Below are 22162 nucleotides of genomic sequence, written 5' to 3'. Positions count from 1 at the left end.
CACTACTGTGAATGCAGGGAGATGTGAAAAAGCCTGGTGAGTTTGGGAAATTTGCAAGTGTTTCAAGTGCTCAGATGGGCTGGGGTGACATTCAGCCTGCTGGCTAAAGGGTAATGAGTAAGAGGCGCCAACTGAATAAATGTTAACTATTCATTCCTAATAGCCCTCACTCTCCACCTTCCTCCCGGAGATGAGAGCATCTTCATTTTCACAGGTAGACCTGTCCCAATTTAAAAAGAAAATTAGTACTTAACTTCCCTCCAGGAGTGACAGCCAGCTGGTTTTCTGTCATTTGACTTTTAGTGAGAATGAAAGGTCAAGGACAAGTTCAGGTGGGGAGAGGGAAGGGAGTACATGGACGTGTGGGTAAGTGGGTAAGAGAGAGAGACTTCAAAAAGGGGAAAGTATCAGAGCAAGGAGACTCTGGAGGCCTGCCAGACAGACTGCACGCACCCCACGTGTGCTTGAGGCATTTCCAATGACTCTGGGTGTCCTTTCTGAAGCCGTGGAGGAGTGAGTGCCATTGTCATCTGATGGTTAGCCCCTTACAGGTTAGTGCATGGCTTATCTAGACGCTCTCCTATGGGCATGGTTAATGAAGAGGGGATAGGATGTCATAGCATGTGGCACAAAGATGTTTTGATGGGGCAGGAAGTGGGCGTGTGGGAGGGAAGAGGCAGTTGGACAGCTCAGAGCACGCACTGTGGCGATGGTGACTGAGGCCAGAGAAAGGGCCTATGGACACAGGGAGTGAGAGCAGTGCGTGTGTGTGCCTGTGCACATGCATGCACGTGTGCCTGTGTGTGTAGGAGTGCATTCATCACTTTGCCTGGCTCAACCTGGGTAAACTTTCAGGGAACAGGCATGCTTTTTATGGTCCATAGAACACTTTCCTGTTTATTATTTCATTTGCTTCGCATGATCACCCTCGAGGGAGGAACTTTTCTTACAGATGAAGAAACCAGGGCTGAAGGGCTAAGTGACGTGCTCGCGGGGCTCCCCACAGGGTACAGCAGGCTGACAACCCCAGTCTGTATGACTCTCAAATCTGCACCCCCTCTACATCCACCCCCTCGTATGCCCACAGTGGAGGCCTGTCCTTCCTGTCCTCAGTCTTCACAGATGCCAGGTGGGGGCCCTTTCTGGTGCCTTCCCTCCAGTGCACATGCGCCATCCAGACCTGGTGAGAAGGACCTCACTCCCTGACTCTTCTGCACTGCAGACGCCTTCCGCAGTGCTTAGAGATTCTGAATATATTTCATTCTCGGGTAAACAATGCTGGACTTTTTAGATAAATTTAGTGGTTTAAAAATGATTAAATAGCTAACTGCTGGGAGAGATCTGGGAGCATTCTTCTCAGGTGCTGATAAAATGTAAACATATTTTGAGAATAATCTTAGATCTTATGCTAAAGATGATGAATTGTGTATGAAAATTACCTTCTTCAGCTGCTTGCAAACAGCAGTGTAGACAAATGCTTTGGATCCTCTTTCACAAGAGAGGGGGTAGGCTCAGGGGAGCCAAAGAACCATGGGATTAGGGACAGAGGGCCCCCAACACCTGTTCCCCAGCCACCTGCATCTCCACCTTGCCTTCCACGAGCTGGACCACCATGCTGGAGTCTGAGAGAAGACTGGCTTTTGCTTTTGCTTCTCCTCTGCCGTTTCTACTTGCTACTACCCTCTCCTCTGCCAAACCTCCCCGTAAGGTGCAGGTTTCACCTCCTCTTAGAAGCCTACCAGACAGTGTAAACATGGCTCCTTTTGTCTCACTCCCACTGTGGGTTTTGGTCAAATAAAAATGATGAGGAAACCCAGACACCATCCGGTACTTCGATGAGGTCAGAGAAAGTGTCTTTCACCTTTTCCATACATCCCTTTGCCACATGCCCTCCCCTATGCCTGGCTCAGTGCCTGGAGCGGAACTACATGTGGTCTTTCTAGGTGGTTCTCTGAGGCGAGTGGTCAGCAGGTGCCGGGTTGGGGGCAGCTGGCAGATCGCGGGATGTGGGTCGGGAACCCAGAGAACACTGGGTGCCTACAGCTTGGAGCAGCTGGCTCTGAAGAATTATTGCAAGTCTGCACAACTTAAAAATCTGCAGTTTGGGGGCGGGAGGGGGAGCGCGGGGGTGGGTCCCCGAGCGTCCCATTTCTCCTCCGGGCGGTTCACTGAACGTTCTCGCTCACTGCAGAGGGGTCAGAGATGCCTTCTGGACCACACGCTGCCCTCGCTGAGGTCCTGGTTTGTTCCTCAACCTCAGCCTAAGGCATCTCCATCTGATGTCCTCTTCCACGCTTTGGCAAGGGGACCCGACTCGTCCCCCCTTCCGTTCAGTGCATATGTCTGCTACCTCTTCTGAAATGGTAAGTCGAGGAATCGAGCGCGTAAAACAATTTCCTTCTGCACTGTGCCTGAGTCTTCAGGCAGCTGGGCTGGTGGTAAATAGGAAGGACCGGAGGCTGTTTCCTCCTTCGCACTTTGTTTTAAAACAACTTGGGGCCTCGAGACCTCCTAGGAAAATCCCAGCAAATTTGCAGAGTGTAGCTTGGGCGGCGACTTTCCAGAGGCAGTTGCCGGAGCCGCCGGGGCCACCGGGTCGTGATGCTCCCAGCCCTGGAGGGCGCGCAGGTGGGAAGCGCGGGGCACGCTCCTGCTGCCACCCGGACAGGGTACGCCGCTCCAGGGGTGACTCTGCACTTGAGTCTGGGCGGGGGCGCGCGTCCCGCAAGGCCGCCTCTCTGTCCATCCATCGGTCTGCCTGTCGCGCGGCCTGACGCCCGCAGGCAACAACCGCCGGAGGCTGAGCGCCGCGCCCTCGGCTAGGGGAGCACAGGCTGCGGGCCCGATACAAGGCGGCGGGCGGAGCTGGGACTAATGGGGCGGTGGCCGAACGTCTGGCCCCGCCCCGCCCCGCCCGTGGCTCCGGGGCGCCGCGCTCCTGCCAGGCGGGACCGACCGACGGACCAACGCCGGCCACCCGGCTCTCCTTGCCGCCGCCGCGGCAGGCGCGGGACCGCGCGGCGAGGCCTGATCCCTGCAGCGCGGACGGGCGGCGTCGCAGAACGGAGCCAGCCAGAAGCGCCCGGACTCCTGCAGGTACCCGCTGGTGTACCCACCTCCGAGCGCGCTCCGGAGACTTCACCGTGCCACCCCTCAACTTTCCCCACCTTTTGCTGCCTGACTCCCTCCCGTGGTCATGGGTGCACGACCTCGTAGGTCTATGCCCGCAGGGGACTTTGCGTCCTGCTGGGTGCCTGTCTCGCGGCGCTCCTCATCCTCCGGTCCCTAGAGCCCGGAGTCGTCGCTGGAGCCTTAAGGATCCGCCTGTTGCGCGAACTGCGGGCAGTCGGGATGGTGTCTGAGTCCCTCGGAAAGCTGCTCTTGGGGGTAGGGTGGTTGGGGTGGAGTGGAGGACGGGCTTGGAGGCGGGAGAATCGCTGAGGCAGGCAAAGGCGGCACTTCGCGGAGGGGCATCCCTGGGGCGTTTCCTTAGCTGGGAAGCCGTTCCTTCCCTTCCTCAAGAGGAGGCGCTTTCCCGACGAATGTAAGTGCTCTCCAGGCCGCCTGCTCCGCCTTCTTCCCTGTCATTCCTCCCCTCCCCTTTGCCCTGCAGCGGTGCAAGGAGCCCCGCGACAGTTGCAGGGAAGAGCGCACCAGGTCCCTTGTCCTGGCGCAGTGCTGCGCCCAGGAACTGCGGGCGCGCTCGGGGTGGGAGCCCCTTGGGGTTTGCAGGGCCCATATCGAGTCGCCTGCAGCCTCCCCACGTTTGGATCAGTGGTGGTGGTGGGAGTAGGTGGTCCGGGGTCGGAAACTTCCCTGTCTTTCTGGAGGTGAATGGGCTGGCGAGCGAGTCAGACCTGCCGGCAGGGGCCGCGGCAAGCCAGGCTGGGCGCCTTTCGCATTGCAGGGCTCATTCTGAGCAACACCACGCCCCCCCCCCCCCCCCCCCCCGGTCCCCCCCAGCTTTGTGTCTCCTCGTCTCTTTTGGGAAAGGAGCACCTTTTGCGCCCTTGGTGTCTCCACCATCTCGGCTGGGGAGACTGAGCTGGAGTCTAACTCAGGCAGCTTTCGGCAGGAGGGGAGGACAGCAAAGAACTGCCTTCACCCGCCGGAATAACCCGGGGACCCTGGTTTGATGCCCGAGTGAGGGGCGGGGGGCGGGGGTGTTCCTTGTCCTCATAGAAGGTAGACTTTTGGTTCGCCCCACTCTTGGTTCTTCTACTTCATCTTACCCTCTGAAGAGTAGGGCAGGTGGGGAAAACCAGATCAGAAACCTTCCCCTTTTCATATATTTGCTTAAGCGATTTGCATGACCATTCGCTTAGAACTGTGTAAGTTACCCCTAGCTGCCCCCCTTTTTGGACTACTTGCAAATACCTGCCCAAGTAAACAGGAAGGAAGCATTTTCCTGCGCACCTGCCCCCTTGCTAAAGGCGGATGCTACAATGTCTGTCCTCCCCACGTATCTCAGGCTGAAAGAGGGTGGCATTGATTCTGTGGTTGCACTTGGTGTGATGTATAGGTCTCTCTCCTTCCCTGGGTTCTGAACTCCTTGAGGACGTTGATTCATTCAGTCTGTGTTTGCAACCAGCCCAGGGTGGGTGGGCCAGGCCATGGGCTCTGCTCACTAGCATACACTGTAAGGGATGAAGTTTCTGCTCCAGTCTAGTTCAGTTCTTCCTTTTTTTCTCACCAGATTCCTTCCTTTGCCTTTTCTAATATTAAATTTGTCATTTCAGAACTAGGAATTGTCAATATTGGGATAGGGAGGAGAAGGTGATGCTGAAGTGCTTAAGAACTCTGAATCAATAGCTTGCTGTGCATATTCTAAGGAGATTTGTGGGATCTGTTTTAATTCAGTCTCGCGTCTGAACCATTATTACCTGGAAAAGCAGCCCAGATAAAGCCATTAATGAGCTCTTGCTGGTCAAGTGTATGAGAGCAAATGGGGAGGTTGGAAGCAGACTTTGTTCTGTTCAGAAGTATTAAAATTTTAAAAATCCAATGCTCTGATGCTTGGGTTTGCCAGCAAAGCACCAGCTAAGCTTTTTCTTCTTTTTTTATTATTGTTTTTTTAATAAAGAGAAGGAAGAATGGGGACTCCAGCCACCCCCTCTGTCTTCAGTGAATTTTGCCCTTCCCTGTAATCCTTCACAGACTCTGCATCCCTCTGTTCTACCAGAGATCTCAGTCTGCGCTGTGTCTGGCATTTGGGATGAGAATGTGTGTCAGCTTTGAGAGAGCAGGCACCACAGGGTTTTCCTCCTCCTCCTCTTTTTCTTAATAGATAACATTTGTTGGCTGGGTACCGTATGCCAGCTACTCTGCTCGGCACTTTTCCAGGCATTATGTCATTTAATCCTCAGAACAGTCCCATTAGGAATTGAGACTTTCCTTCTTCATCGAAGTATTTCCGTGGGAGCCAGCAGTAGCTGGAACCCCTCTAGGTGCATTCTGATTGCATGGGGCTGGGCCGGAGGTCTCACTGGCAGGAGAGGACAGCTATTCAGGGTAGGTTGAGGCAGAGGGGAAGGTGGGTGTGTTTTTTGCCCCACTTATAAGGTGTCAGGAAGTACCTCCAGAGTACCACTGGGTGAAATACCCACAAGGAGAGGTCACAGAGAACACACTAAGGCTGGGGACCTAGGGTCCAGCCCTGATGTCTACCTGTGTATGGCTCCTTGACTTGACATAAGTATCTAGGCTTCTCTGAGTCTCAATCTGTTTAGCTACAAGGATCCAGATGTTTAATATTTGTCTTTACCGTGTAATAGGACTGCACTGTATTAACTCATTTCATCCTGATGAAAACCTTAGGAGAGGCTCTATTATTACCCTATTTTAGATGAGAAAAGAGACAAACTGAGTAACTGGTGCAAAGTCACACAACTGGGACAATGTAAAGCCAGGATTCTATCCTGGCTGTTTGGCTGCAGAGCCGTTGTGAGATTCTGTTCTCCTTGTTTATTCCTACAGCCTCAACACTGTGCCTTGTGCTTAGTAGGACTAAGACTGGGTTCATTGAATGGTGACAGGTAGAGGTGGCTTGCCATTACCAAGTGGCTTTTTGGCCCCCTGCCCCCCATCTCATCCTTAAAAGAAACCTTGAAAACTGTGCTAGAAAAATGTTCTATTTGCTTTCGCCAAAGTAGTTGTCTTTCCAATGGAATTCTGCCCAGCTGGTTGGGAAAAAGGAAGACAGACCATACAGATCATGGGCTAGGTAAACATTATGGCTATTTCCAGAAAATATTATCAATGAAAAACCCAGAAATGTGCCAGCACACTGCACTCTGAGTCAAATCCATCAAAAAAGCAAACCGGTAACCAATAGTCCTTCCACAAAAATTTATCGTGTGGGTGCCATGTGCCCAGTACTGCAGGCACAAGGGCAGGCAGAATCTGAGACATGTCCTCCAAGCTTGAACTTACAGTGGACCTGAGACTCACACATGTGTCAGCACATGAGTATGGTGATGGATGGTAATCAGTCTTTGGGTGGTGAACGTGATATAGTCTACACAGAAATCGAAATATAATAATGTACACCTGAAATTTATATAATGTTATAAACCAGTGTTACCTCAATTAAAAAAAAGCAAATACCTATAAAATATAAATAGGAGAACACTTTGTTATTTGCATTATAATTTAAATTTCGTTATTTTTTAACTTGTGTTTTATCATAGAGGTGACCGGCAAAAAAAAGATTGACAAGCACAAGACAGGACAATACTAGGTGGTAAATATGAGTCCTGGTAAAGATCACCATGCTTGTCCCATTTGTATAGCCTGTTGGAGTTTGTAGAAACTTTCACTGAGTTATCTCATTTCAGTTCTCGTAGTAACTGAGTGTGATAAGCGACAGGCAGGGTGGAGGTTAGGAAGCCCATATTGCAGATGAAGAAAATAAGGCAAAGTGAGGCGTGGACTTGGCCATAGCCAGGGGTCTTCTGAGTCCAAGTCTGTCATCTTTCTGCTTCACAATGAGGGCAGTGGAGGGTCCTTGGAGGTGGCGGAGTTTGAATTTCATCCTGAATCTAGCTTTTGGTTACTGCTCTTGGCTTGCCAGCGTACTTAGTAGGGGCTGGAAAGGAGGAGGAAGTACTTTTTGCTGTTTTATTTTTGCATTCAGGGACCCTGTATGTGAAGAATGGAGAGAAATTGCAATTCTGATGAACACAATAACAATTTTTAGAATGTGCAATCAAATATCGAAGCTGACTTAGAAGAATTTCCATCCTTGTGTTCCTTTATCATTTCTCTGGAGCACCTTTTGCAACTTTGCAACACATGCACACATCCCCCTTATAAAAACAAACTCTTTTTTCTAAGCTGTAGTTAGTAGATTAGGTTGTAGTATATTTCTTTGTGGGCAAGGGGGGCTCGCTCTCTTTGCAATCCTGCAGAGCCTTGCACCATTTGTTTTCTCTGAGTAGACACCCTGTAAAATTGTCTTTAATTGCACAAGCATTGAATGATAAAGGCCCAATATCTGCTTTTAGTCAATCATTTTATAGATAAGCAGTTATGTTGACAGCAGCTGGCTTCAGTTTGCTTGTTGAAGTCCCCAGTGAATGAAGCATCCTGCTGATCATCCAGAGCAGATCAACTGAGTTCAACTGAACACCCCGCAGATGATTACCAATGTTGACTTAATAATTATCTTATGTAGTCATAAATATCCTCTTTACAAATACAAATATGTACAAGCGTTCGTTCAACATGTATGGGAGTACTTACCCAGTGTTACATACTATACTAGGGTCTGGGTACCCCCAGGGTAAAGGAAACAGTTACAGGGGGTGGGAGGTTGGCAAGTAGACAGACCTTACACCAACAAATGCAAACATTTAAGTAGTGGCAAATGCTCTAGAGAACTTCATAGGGAAGAATAGCAAGGGTAGGGAGGGCCCTAGTTCAGCTGGGGCAGCTGGGGAGACCTTTCTGAGGAAAAGACTTCATTCTGAGGGATAGGTAGGAGTTTATCAAGTGAAAAGTGGGAGAAAGGGAATCCCTGGCTGTGGAAGTGGTGTGAGGATTCTAAGGCAGGAATGAGCATTGAGTGTCGGAGGAACTCCAGGAAAAGAGGTGGTTGGGAGGAGGTTGGGGAGAAGAGCAGAGACCAGATCATGCTGCACCCTTTGGGCCAGCTTCAGGATCTTTGAGTTTATCCCAAGGGCTGTGGGAAGGAATTCATGGATTTGTAGCAGGGGAGTGTCAAGAGCCAATTTATATTTCTAGGAGATCACCTGTGAAGCCTAGATTAGAGAAGAAAAGATTAGAGAGGTTCAAGTGTGGCAGATGGGAGCCTACTTAAGAGGTGTGTGTGAGAGGTGGGACCTAAAGCCAGATTGGACTGAGTGAAAAATGAATGGGAGGTGAAGAAGTGAAGACCATACATGTATAGGTTGGTTATGAAAGGGAACAGAGGGACAGGGTGGGTGTGGGGGAGGGTTTGCGTACATGCATGTCTACAGAGAAGGCGACCTTGGCTGAGGTTAGGGAGCTGAGTCCAACTCTTCAATAAATCAACGCATGCACATCTCTGTGTGTAGACTTATATGGTGCTAGCACTTCTAGAAGATTAGAAGTGTGAGTCCTATCTCTGGCCTTGTCTCCAATTGCTGAGTAAGTTTGAGTATGCTCCCTCATGAAGACTTCTTTCAGGAAGGCTGAATTATATCCTGGCAAATAATTAGTGTGTTGAAATAAGAGAATGCTGGCAGACTAAAATTTTGCGCTTGAACATACTTACACGTTTTCACTTTCATTCTTCTCTGGACTGGTTTGGCTTTCCTAAGTCCTGATTGACATGCCCAGGTGAGCCTGAAAGCATTTCCTATGATTTACTTAAGGTAAGGCGTTTGATTGGCCAAAGAGATGGGAGAACTCCGTGGTTGAAGACTGTGGTTTGTAGATTTGGATTGAGAAGAGATACCTGGGTTCTGGAAAGGATATTTCAGTAGTTTTGTCTTTGAGGTCAGTAAATCATACCTTCTGGGGAGTGTTTTTCTTTTGGGTTTTTAAGATCCCAATTTTCGAAGTGTGGTACCCTCATGAGGTCACTGACATGAGACCTCTGTCCACCTACCTCCCTTTGGTGATGATTTACCTGGCCAAGATTTATATCCCAGTCTGTTTCAGGGTCGAGCCTTCCTGGTGAAGCTTGTCTCCTCTGAGCTAAAAGTGTAAATGAGAAGTGTCATTATGTGGCAGTGTCCTTGTATCTATCAATCAATCAATCTATCTATCATCTATCATTATCTTTGCTGAAGTGTCAAAGGTATTGATATCTCCATACCTTCTCATCATCTCCTTAAGTCACAAATCCTGCAGTGTAGGATCTCTAGATATGCAAAAATAGGAATCTCATGAAAGTTCATATGTTGCCTGAGAACTTCGCCTTTTAAGCAGTTTCCCCAGACTTCTTGATCTAATTAGAAATCAAATCTCAGCATGATGCATCTTTTTGGTGATGAGCACTGTGTTTTCTTCTCTCAGCTCCTCCAGACTTAAAATGTGGAAGGTGCATCATACTTACCTTTTTATCTCGTGTCTTTTGTATGGGGCTTTGAAGTAAAGGGTACAGGATGCACAGTTATGTAATGTGGCCCTAAACTCTAATGGGTTTGCTTTTAGTTGTTTTGTTTTTTTTTTACCTGTCACTCCTATTGCCCACATCAGTAGTTAAGAACACACAAGCAAGTCCTGTTTTACAACCCTTCATCTGTCAGTTAGTGTCAGCAACTCGGAAATCATTCCCACTTAAGCATTATTAGACATTGGGGTTAGGTTTCAGAATGCCCCACAAATGCATTACATTAGATGGTTTTGAGTCGTGGAACTGCAGGGCTGTGTGGTATGGAAGGAAGAGAGGGAGTTCTCTCTCCTGGGAACAGGGCCCTGCTCCACACACCCATACGCACAGACACACACCCTAGAGACTTAGTGCTCATTACTGTGGGCTGCTTAGCTGATTGGATAGAAGTAAACAAACCACAGAAAAGGCCATATTGGGTATAGAGTTTCAGTTTTACAAGATTAAAAGCTTTCTGGAAATGGTGGTGAAGGCCGCATAACATCATGAATGCATATAATACCCTTGACTGTACATTTAAAAATGATTAAGATGGTAAATTTTATGTCATGTTTAATTTAGCACAATAAAAAATTGGAAAAAAAATTGAGATTCTAATGCTATGAAACAGTATTCTCAGGTGTTTTGGTCTCAGGACCTTTATATGCTTAAAAGTTGTTGAGAATCCCTGAAAAGCTTTTGTTAATGTGGGTTATATCTGTCAATATTTATGTTAGAAATTAAAAACTATATATTTTAAAATATTTACTTACTAATTTATATAAAATAACAATAATACTCTCATTGCATGCTAACATAAATGGCATATTTTTATGAAAAATGTCTTTTTCAAAACAAAAAAATTTTCAGTGGCACTGTTTTACATTTTTACAAATTTATTTATTGTCCGATTTACTAGAAGACAGTGGGATTCTTAGATTTGCTTCTCCATTTAGTCTATTATGTTCTCACACATCATATGCCCTCTGGAAGACTCCATTGGATACTTGTGAGAGAGTAAGAGTGAAACAGGAAAATAACATCTTAGTTCATTGTGAAAATAATTTTGACCACATGGACCCTTTAAAAGGTCTTAGGAACCCCAAGGGTTCCCTGACCACACTTTGAGAACTACTACTATAGAATAAATTCACCGCCAAGTTAATTTTTTTCTTATGTGGTATGTTTTAGCCTCTTTTCCTCTAATATTTTCTGAATTTGAACTTTAGCAGTTCAATATATTGCTTATCTATGATTTCAAATAAAAGAACTAGGTGACTTCTTAAAAAAAATGTGCCATCTTATTTTTTTCTGAGTTTACGTGACAAACAACAACAATGCTCCCCAAACCCTGTTTGCACCATTCCATTGTGAATCTCTTCAGAAGCTAACAATTAGTCAAGTGCAGAATTAGTTTGAATTTTTCTTGCTAAACCAACTTGAGTAGAAAACTCTTAGACATGGAAACTTTGAGTGTGAAAACAGGTAAAGCTAGCCATGTTTTACTCCAGAGTCCACAAGCTTGTTGTTTCTTCCGACTGCGCTCCTCTGTCCTGTGCAGTAAGGACTTTCTTTCTGCATCTCAAGGGGAAAGCCTGTGCTTGTACCGAGACCGTGCCTACAGCTGTCTCCGGGGCTTGGTCCTGAGTTGTCAGCTGTCACCGCCGTGCTCGCTGGAGGGCGTGGGTGCTCCTCAGAGGATCTCCTCTTCTTCCTTCCTGCTCTGTCCCACCTTGTTTTTCTTTCTATGGAGAACTTGGAAACTTAGAGGGGGCGGTGCGCTTAGGAAACAGATTGGAGAAAGGAGAGGAGTGCGAATTAATTTTAAGAAGTCAAACTGAAAACTCTTTTGACTTACATTGCTGTGGCATCTCATTATTTCATGATTTTTTTCATCTTGATGAAATGTGGAATTACTCATAGCAGATAGTTCTGGGCAAAGCATTAAAAAAAAAATCCTCCCAGGAGCTGGATGTGGATGTTTCTGAAGCGTAAAAACGTTCTTTTTTCTACCTTCCAAATAATGGATAAGATGCTGTATGAAACCATCCCATTTATTTCACTATATCTTTTAAAAACTTAAGTGAAACTTTTTTTTGTCATGCCATGAAATAGATAGTCACTGTGGCAACTTTCTACAGCAATAGACGCTTGGCGCTCTGAGAGTTTTGTTGTTAAATATGCTGAGGATTTATGATTTGGCAAAAGCGCTCTGTTACTTCTAGCAGCAATAAATGCCTTTCTACAATCCTTTAGAAATTCCAGAACATGTCAGGTGCTCAGACTGGGTAGAGAGAAACAATAGCTTGGTCAGACATTCTCTTCCCACCGTCCTGGCGCCTCGAGGAAGGGCTATGTGATGGAAAGGGACCTCCCAAACAGCCTTCTCCACTCTATTTTGAGCAGGAAAATCCTTGTCTTTTACCCTGAAGCAGAAAAATCATTGAGCCATCCATACACCAGACATCTCCCACTTAGCTGCTGTGTAGCAGACACTGATATCACTATGTATCAATGTGCTAAGAAGTAGGATTCTGCAAACACAAGGGGGAGGTGCCTATTTAGCATTACAAGTGTGTGTGTGTGTGCGCGCGTGTGTGTGTGTGTGTATTCACATGTGCATGTGTGGTACATCAAAGGAAAGTGTCCCGGCAGACGTGACATTTTGGGCTGATTTCTTGAAGACAAAACTGGAATTAACTGAAAAAGAAAGGAACAGAGGGAACAGCTTCAGTGAGGTTTGGAAATGAGAGCTCACCATAAGGTTGAGGATGGTAAATAATTTGACAGCGCTGAGGCAGAGGAGTTTGAAGTAGATTGGTGGGCGCTGAGACCAGAGAGAAAGGCAGGGATGTTTTTGCTTGACATTAGAGGAGGAGTTTGGACTCTATCCTGAAGATGCTGTGGGACCACTGAAGGTTTGTGTAGCGTACAGACACATACGTTCTAACTTGTAGTTTAGACAAGTCCCTCTGGCGGGCTGTGGAGGGGAAAGGGGCATTAATGAGAAGTGGGGGCAAGATAATGTCACTGACGTGTCTTCTAGTGTGATTTGGGGACACTGGATAAGGGCTTCTGTCACCTAGGTAGTTAATTTGGCCTGTTCCTTGAAGCCTGACCTTCCTTAAACTTCTATATTCTCTGCATAAATTTACATTTATATTTTAAGTTCAAGAATGGAGAACTCTCTGGGAAGATTGAATGGAATTTTTGGCCACACATCTGTTTCTTCTTCCTGAAGCCTCCTAATTTCCTTTGGGTAATTATCTCTCCCTGTTGAATGTTGTCTTGGTGGGATGCTACACGATAAGGACATCCTCCGAGGTTCCTCCTGCCCCAGTCCAGCCATTGGGTAGGCAGGTGGCATAAGTCCAGCCTATCAGACACTTTGTCAATGGAGTTACTCTAGGATGGAAGAGACCACTGAATGTGTTCCTTCCTGTGGCGGCTCCCTGACCAAACCTCTTCTTCCATGAGTTGTTTCTGCCTTCAAGTCCTTCTGAAGTGAACAGACAGGAGCCAGGTGTGCTTCTTCAAACTTCTGTTTGACCCTGAGAGCTTCATGTAGACTTCTGAAGTAAGCTGAATTTGTTTAGTGGGCTAACACCAGTTGCTCTTGCTTGTGTCCAAAGAACCCTAATAGAAATGGGAAATGCTTGGAGGCATTCACATCAGAGCCTAAAGACTAATCTCTTAGGGGAACAGGGAGCAAACACCAGGATCGTGTTTGCTGAAAGGGAGCAAGGGATGTACTGACAGGACATAAGAAACTAAGGCCCTGCAGACGAGCTTTGCTGGCTTCCCAGTGATGCTGCCGTGGTCCTGCTACTGGTGTGTCTACCTGGAGGGGTCAAAATAGCATCAAATAGAGGGGGAAATTTCTGTGTGCTTAGAATCCAGTTCTCACTCAGATGCCACTCAGAGTTCTGGCAACACTCAATGATAAAAGTAATAATAATAAATATTTATATAGCACTTGTGTGCTGGGCACTGTTATAAATGTGATATAAATACTAACTCATTTAATTCTCATAACAATATCTTTTATTAAATGGTTATATTACTTCTTCTATCTATTTATCTATCTATCTCTCAATCAACAGATGAGGAAACATCAAGGAGAGATTTTAATAATTTACCCAAATCATAAACTAGAAAGTGGCAGAACTGGGGTTCAAATCAAGGTACAGAGTCTGTGCTCTCACCTATGAATTTGAATCTTAGCTCCACCACTACTGTCTGGGAAAGTTATTTAACCTCTCTGGCCTCAGTTTCTCCATCTGCCCAGTGGGGATAATGATAGCATCTGCCTGAAGGTAGATAAAATAAGGTGTTTGAAGCAGTGCCTAGTACAGAGTAAGCACTATCAAAAAGTTATTTTGTAACAGACACTATAAAAACAATTGAGTGTATATTCTTTATAGAGGTTAGCACAGAAAAAATCATGAGTTTTCTCATGATCACCTGTGTTCTATACAATGACCTTTGTAGCTCTTCATACGAAGAGCATGAAATGATAAAAAGTCATTTTTGTTCTTCCCACACTCATTTCGGGAGACAAGACAAAAGTAAATTTTGTTTTAGGGACATGAGCCTGGGGCGTAAGGACAGACAGCAAACCACCGCCCACAGGAGCAGAGTGTGACCAGCTTCCCCAGCACGGGCCTCACTGGGAGAGCCGGACATGGGCTCTGGGCTGCCACCTCCCTTCCATAATTAACCATTCTGAACCTCAATTTCCTCATCCATAAACGGTGGGTGCCTCTTTGGGGTGACCTGGGGATTAAAGGAGATCATTCATTCATTCAGTATTTTTGCTGGGCATTAAGGGTGCAAAGATTAAGGAAAAACAGGCCCTGCCTTTGCGGAGCCCACAGTGCCATGGTAGAGGCTTTGAGGAAATTGTTCTACTGCACTTCAGCAAGTTAAATACTCGGATGGAGAGAGGCACTGGTGGATGGGGTCGGGGGGCCAGGTTTTGGGGTAGGGAGAGGTCTGGGGTCAGGGCTTGGTTCTGGAGAATGTAATAGACCTGAATCTTGAAGGCCATTTTGAGCAGACAAGTGAGAAGTCGAGGCACTTTTGGAAAATTTCAAGTAATTCTTTATAGTTCTTGAGTTTGAGTTGGGTTGTGGCAGGCGAGGATAAGGGATGAACAGTACTGATGACAATACCAAGCACCGAAGACTTTATTTTTTTATTTCATTTTCATTCCTCCTAACTGCTTTATGTGATAGGAGGTATTTAGTATCCATATTTTACAAATGAGGAAGTAGAGACTCAGAGAACTTAAATGGCTTGCCCAAGGTCACACAGCTGGTGAGTGGTGAAGCTGGGATTCAAGCAGTCTGGACCCAGAATTTGTCCTGAAGGCCAAGAGGACTTTAAGCCTGTGCATTTTAGAATGAATTTGAGGCCAGGGAATAGGGATAAGTCTAAGGCAGGGGAGCAATTAGAAGTCTACTGTAGTAAACCATGGAAAATGACTGAGTGTCTGAATTAAAGCAGAGGCAGGAGGGAGAGAGAAAGGAAAGGGATTTGAGAGACGTCTTGAATGTCCCAATGGGACACTCAAATGGACATGTCCAGCAGGCAGTTATATGAGTTCGAAATGAAGGAGTCAGATCTGGGTTGGAGATACACATCTGGGCTCCTAGTTAGATGAAATTCCTGGGGTGAAGAGCAGAGGGTCGGGGGAACCCATGGAGGGGTGCAGTGGGGTGGGGAGAGGACACAAATTTGAGGCCTGCACATTGTATCCAGGCTACAGATCTGTTTGATTTGGCTTACAGTATTAAAATAGTAAAAACGAAAGTTGCCAACATTTAAAAAATTGAGAAATTTCCCGTAAAAATAAGATTTGTGGGTGTTCTTGACAATGTGTGCAATCCGACCAGGTGATGCCGACAGATAAGGGCTAGCAGTCCCCTTTTTGCAGTGCCGGTGCTCTCTAGCTTGTCACAGTGGCCAGGTGTCCTCTTCTTTTTCATTCTGGACACCTGCCCTGCCCCTGCAGGTATTTTATTGTATGACCTCAGATTTAAGGTTTGGGAAGAGGAAGCAGTTTCCCAGGAAACCAAGAATGAGTAGTCAGACAAGTGGTGTCAGTGACCTGCAGGGCTGAGAGGTTGGCAGTGACAATGCCTGGCACAAATCAGTCACATGCAGATGAGTAGTGTCTTTGAGGTTTGGTCACCTGGAGCTGCCTTTAGCCTAAACACTTAGTGGAGCGTTGGGGCAAGATTTGTAGGAGCAGATGGAAGGATGCATGTTAAAAAATGATTTCAAGAAGCTTTGTTGCAAAGAGGAATTTGCGGTTGGGAGGTTTTATTTTGTTACTTTTTAATATGTGAGCGACTTGCACATATCCGTATAAGGACACCTGTGATATGATAACACTTTCTTTATTTGTCCTTGACTTACAGTTTATAACTACAAGGAGTCCAGTCTTAGCCTTGGTAGTTCTTAAAACAGGGTATAGAATGGAGTGAAGTGCTTTACGTCTGAAGACAGCCCTGCCAACTTCAGATCTTACCAGTGTTAAATGCATATTTGCTCTTTTAATACGTAAGCAGCGGTGCCTAGGTGGGTAGGTCTGCGTTGGAACAGCAGCAGGTTAAGTCAAGCAGTGCCCACGTGGTGATTCATCCCCTGCGTTGACTCATGTGTCTGTACGCTTCCATTTTCTTTTATCATTTCCAGGTGGAATCTGCGTGACGCTCTTAATCAGCATCGCTTCTATTGCAATCTGGCATAGGGTGTTTTTATTGCTTTTATGCCATATGCCAATTTTTCCATTTACTTTTTTGTGTTTGTTTTATGATCTAACTTGATCCAAAATCTTATCTTCTGAGTGTGTTAGAACTTATCTATCTTGTCTTTGATGAACACTCTTTTTATTAAGGAAAAAAATATATCGCCCTTCTTCAGCGGCTAATAAATAAACTGCTTTGCTTCTGTGGTGACCACTATTTCAAAAGCACATTTGCTGTGATTTTTCTTTTCTCCCAGTAATGCAATGGGCAAGAGAGACTTTAAAGTTCGACATGGAATGGAAGCAGGCAGTAGCCAAGCCGTGTGACAAATGTCAACCAACTAATTGATTCATCAATTAATTCAACAAATAATTTTTAAGAACCTACTGTGTGTCAGGTGAGGTTCTGGGTACTTGGGACATGGTGGTGTAAATGATAGACACAAATTCCTGCCTCCATGGAGCTCATATCTGAGTGGGGAAACAAACAATAAATAAGATAAAGAAATAAAATATATGTCCCTAAGTGTATTTTAGGGCATGATAAATGCTAAAGAGAAAATATAAAGCAAGGAGGGCAAACAGGAATTTTGTTGGGGGCTATTTTAGATAGGGTAACCAAGGAAAGTCTCATTTGGAAGATATCATTTGAGTTAAGATCTGAAAGAAGTGAGGAAACAGGCCATGCAATCCCCTGGGGATAAAGCATTCCAGGCATAGAGATCAGCCTGTGCAAAGGCCCTGAGGCAGGAATGCGCCTCACTTGGCATGATTAAGGAATAGCAGGGAGACCAGTATGCTGCATGGCAATGAAAGAGAGTGATAGGAGTCCCAGATCAAGTCAGATGAGTACAGTGGGGGAGCGAAGGGAGTTTTACTTTGAGTAACATGGAAACCACTGAAGGGTTAAACATAGGAGTGACACGATGTGACATATTCTAACAAGATCTCTAGTTAAGGGATTCTTAACCTTTTTTGTGCCAGGGATCCCTTTGGTAGTCTGGGGGAGCCTAGGGACCACTTGTCAGAACAGCGTTTTTAAATGCAAAAATAAAAGCCATAGGATATAAGGGAATCCAATTGTATGGAAATACCATTATCAAAATATTTAAACCAATTTGTGATTTAGCAATATACGTGCTTCTTTATTAACTCCTTAAAGTAAATCTAGCAGTAGGTCTGTAACTACTGTGATTCCAAAGAAATCATGAATGTACGTGATATTTTGACGGACCTGCAACAACTCTGATATGATATGAAATTATCTGGGATTTCTGTTGGGGTGAAGTCACAGGTACAGCCAATACTGCCCTTGCCCACTGCCTGCATTTTTAATGGAGGAATTGCTAAATGTCAGTTCAAGATTAGTGAAAATCAAGATTTTTTTTTCCCATCTAATTTCAAGGACCTTCTGAATTCTCTGTGCAGACCCTTGCTCTGTGAGGTGGGAAATAGATTAAATGGGATACAAAAGAGCATGGGGTGATCTAATGAAATGTTGCGATGTTTCTGCTTGTGTCGCTCTCTGCATTTCGGAAGGAATTGCTGGAATTCACTGCTTGCCATTTCAGGTCACTGCACTTCTTGGTGGACTGTGGAACCCAGTGACAGCCTCCAAATTATGAGACATTCTAGGAACAGTGATAGCTCCAAGAGGTTTTTTTTATCTTTCTCTGACTGGTTCCTTGTGGCTAAATAGTTCGGAGACCTGGGATATGGTCCCTTAGTTTCAGCAGATTCTCTGTATGGCACGTGAGATCCATTCTCCTTTCCCAGTGACATCTTGCACCTCGGTTAATTCCTAGCTCACACAGGTGTGGATGGTAAGGGCAGAGTTCTTTATATTCTAAGAAGAAATAATCTATATAAATATCTCTAGGTCATGTGGCTACATATTGGCCAAACTCATGTATTTTCTGCTCCCTGTACATACCACAGCTTTCTAGCCCTCACATCTCTACACGTATTCTTGCCTTTCCTTGGAGAGTGGCCTTACTCTTACTTGTCTCCTTTACTTGTTCATATCTGACCCGACCTCAGGGCTCAGCTCAAATGCCACCTGTTCATGTGGTTGTCCCTACTTCCCGGAGGGACCTGTTACCTCCTCTGAACTTTTGTGGCACCTTCTTGGTTCCTCTCCTCGTTGATACCTGACATACGCTGCCTTGTAGTGCAGCTATTTATTTACCTCTTTACCCTCCTACAACCTCTTCTAAGCTCCTTAAGCTCTGAGGGCAAGAGTGATGTTGTCTTTTGTCTTCGTAGTTCCCAGGACCATGCCTGCCAGAAAGCAGACGTGAATGAACAGCAGAAGCAGAAGCTGCAAATGACACAGGAGGACATCCGCGGAGCATTCGATCTCACCCAAATCCGTAAGTTCACGTCATGTCCATCCCACCCCCCTCCCCCCTCCCCCAATACCGACCAGGGCTGCTTAGGACTTCCTATTTCCCAAGTAGAATAACTATTTTCATAAGAGTTTTATAATACTTGTAAAGAAATTCACACACTGTTGAGAGGTACAGAATAGAAAGCAAAAATCACCCCAAATTTCATCATCCAGACAGAATGTATTTAACATTTTGGTGTATATTCTTACAGATTTTTTTTCACTTTATAAAGTCATACATATTTTATAAAGATCAGATCAAGCCATATATTGTATGATACTTATTTTTATTTTCACTTAGCATATTGTGACTGTCTTTTCATGAGTCTACAGGCAGTGGAGCATAGTGGTTAAGAGAATGGCTTTAGATCATTATTGTTTGAATTTAAACTTGAAGCTATCACTTAATAAGCTATTGACCCTGTAGATAGTTTTCTCCATTTACCAGTTTCTCCATCTGTAAAATGAATCCACTATAAATACTACTTGTACGAGTGTTGTGAGGATTAAATGTGTTCTGACCCATAGAACTCAGGGCCTGACTCAGTACGTGGGAGCTCTTACTGTCATTATTTCAGCATTAGTAATGGCCACAGAGTCTTCCACGGCATGGCCACCTCTGAATCTATTGAACCATTCCTTTGTTGACGGGCGTTTAGGTTGCCTTTGACTTTTCACTCTTGTGAATAATTCATGATGCAGTGAATATCCTTGTACTTACATCCTTGCACACTTGTCTGCTTTATTTCCTCAGGATATATTCCAAAATGTGAGACTGTGGGATTTTGTGATACACGTTGCTACGCTGTCCTCCAGAAGGTTTCCTTTAACTGATTTACACCACTATTAACGTTGTGTAATATTTTTTTTCCCTACTCCCTCCAAAACTGCTTGCTTTCGTTGCTCATTTTATCCCTGTGTTAGTGCAGATGTTTGATGCATCAGCCACTGAAAATATGGGGACAGATGAGGCCGAGGGCACACTCAAAAGCCCCCAGGTGGGCTGATTTGCTGCAGCCTAAGCCCCTGCTTTTGGTCAGCCACGCTGCAGGGGGACTCCTGCAAGGTGGAGGGTCCAGGGCAATTCCTTCCTGGGGCCACTGGAATGGCGGCAGTCATGTGGGCCACTCAGGGTGGCCCCAGAGCCCTGTCAACACGTGGGGGACTATGTTGGGGTCAGTGGCTGTGTGGTCCTGTGCTCTTATGAGATGCACATCCTTCCATGGGGCTTTTCCTGGCTTTCCTTTTGTAGATTGTCTTTGGAGGTACTCAGCAGCAGTCCGCTGCCTCCCTCTGCTCCCCGGGGAGGTTGTCTAGGAACACAGATCCCAAGGAGAGGGGAGTGGGGTTTACTTACCCTTAGGGATTTCTGGAGATGGCATTGCATTTATTCACTCTGGATGGCCAAGAGAAATGTAATTTATATTAACCTTTCAAATATGATTTGGAGTCTTTGCTTTGGAAAGCACTTACTGGTTTTTTCTCTGAAGACCAGAACTTCTATAAATTTATTTTTAATCCCCAAATATATTAGATCCTGAGAAGTTTTTATTATCTTCTTGAGATAGAGCAAAATAGAGAAAAAAAATCATTGTTAATTCAAGGATTTCTCATATTAACTTAAGATACTTCTTGAAATTTGATAATTTGGAAAAAGTAAGTAGTTTGGAGATATTCTTAGTAATCTAGGGTCTGAATCCACTGGAAGGAGTTGTATTATTCTGATTGCTTTGGATTATAGAATTTAAATATAAGTATAACACTTCTGGCACACAAATCCAATTATAGTAGTCTGATTGTGATAGTTTCATTTTATTTAAGCAAAACCTTGGACCACAATTCTCCTTAGTTAAGTAAGATAGAGGTAGGGTCGAATTTCACGTTTTGTTATTTTTCTTATTGTTTCATTACTCTCAGATTTTATTGAAAACTGGTCTGTGATTGATGAATAGTGGCAAGACTACAAAACTGACACGTAATTGCGTTTTTCCTGGGGTGTCCATGAGTTTCCACAAGATTGGAGCTTTGGTCAGGAGTGGGTCTGGTCAGGAGGAATAGCAGTGCCTGCAGAAAGCTGTAGTAAGCCATGTCTTTGAAACTGTATTAGTGCACGTGCACTGGGTGTCATTCCAGCACCAACAATGTTGTCAAGTGTAAGACAGACACTCAGAGAAAATCACTAACCTTTACTCTGGACTCAAATTGCATGAAACATGCTTTGAATTTCAACAAAAGGTTAACTTTGCTTTTATCTTTCCTCATTTGCAAAGTTTTGCTTGTATGACACTGGAAATGCCACCGGAATTCACTGGAAATGAATTCTAGAAGAACAAGTATTCGGGAGAATATCCCCAGGCCCTGTCAGTGGATGAAGTATTAGTACAATCTGTCATTCTGAGCTTTCTGAACTTACAGCTCCCAAACAGATGTTTGAGGTCTTTCTTTTCTCCTTGTAGAGCAGTGGTTCACAACTGGGGAGTGTTTTGCTCTCCAGGCGACATTTGGCAATATCTGGAGATGTTTTGGTGTTACCAACCCTGGGGGCCAGAAGGAGGTGTGCTGCTGGCATCTAGTGGGTAGAGGCCAGGGATGCTGCTAAACATCCTACGGTACACAGGACGGCCTCCACAAAAGGAATGATCTGGCCTTAAAATGTCAATGCTGCTGAGGCTGAGAAATCCTGCTGTAGAAGGTAGGAGGGTCAGGATGTCTCCAGGGAAACTGGCTGGCTGCCAGGAGGGTGCTCAAAGGTGCTGTTCACCTGCTACCCTTATCACAGTTTAGGGTCAGGCTCTTTCTCAGCCTTGCAACTTCAGATCCTAACTTTCAGGTGTCCCAGAGCTAATCAGACTCTGGGAGGTTGACTCGCATGGAGACTCACAGGACATTGAGTAACTTACCTCTTCCTCCCTTATTAAGTTTCACCAGTACCTAGAACTAGAGGACAGAGTGATGCTTGTGCTGGTCGCAGAGCTCATTGCTTCCCTGTTGGCCAGGTGCTTGGGAGCTCAAGTTGCCAGGAAGTGCCTTGGGGAGCTTGGAAGCAGAACAAGAGGAGATTTTTGGCTGCCTAATGATACCTGAACCTCTGAGGTCTGGACACTTAAAACTCCACTCAAGGTGCATCACATCGGGTTGGAGATGCTGCGTCTTCAGGATAAACTCTTCTCCTTTAGAAAGAACTGGGATGGGTCTTGGCAGCTAACTTTGATCTTTTACACTTTCCTCCTCTGCTTCCATTGCTGATCAACTGCCTTCCATTATCCATATTGACTCTTTTAATTAATGCACTCTTTAGTCTTATTGGCTTAGGGGAGAGGAATTGGTTCAATAAAAATGTGTCAAGCACCATTGTGTAACGGGGATAATTAATATGAAGATTGATGTTAGGACACTGTCCCTAATTGGAGGCTTCTCAGTCTAGTGGGTGGCACTGAGG

General features: G+C 45.4%; 1 protein-coding gene across 4 annotated transcripts in view; it reads left to right on the top strand.

Moving 5' to 3' along the window:
- Window positions 1–871: 871 nt before the first annotated feature.
- The window catches only part of KCNS3 (potassium voltage-gated channel modifier subfamily S member 3), a 44378-nt gene continuing 23087 nt past the window's right edge, over window positions 872–22162 (top strand). Inside the window, exons 1-2 of one of the 4 annotated variants that reach the window (XM_014848057.3) lie at window positions 872–2363; window positions 18600–18706. The gene's annotated coding sequence lies outside the window, so the exon portion shown is untranslated. Of the gene's footprint in view, window positions 2364–2851; window positions 3097–3145; window positions 3545–18599; window positions 18707–22162 lie in introns of those variants that run through there. The other 3 variants (XM_014848055.3, XM_014848056.3, XM_070512566.1) reach the window with 3 other exon arrangements.

The sequence above is a fragment of the Equus asinus genome, chromosome 6 (genome assembly GCF_041296235.1).
Source record: "Equus asinus isolate D_3611 breed Donkey chromosome 6, EquAss-T2T_v2, whole genome shotgun sequence".
NCBI lineage: Eukaryota > Metazoa > Chordata > Mammalia > Perissodactyla > Equidae > Equus > Equus asinus.
This window is presented reverse-complemented; position numbering and strand designations above follow the sequence as displayed.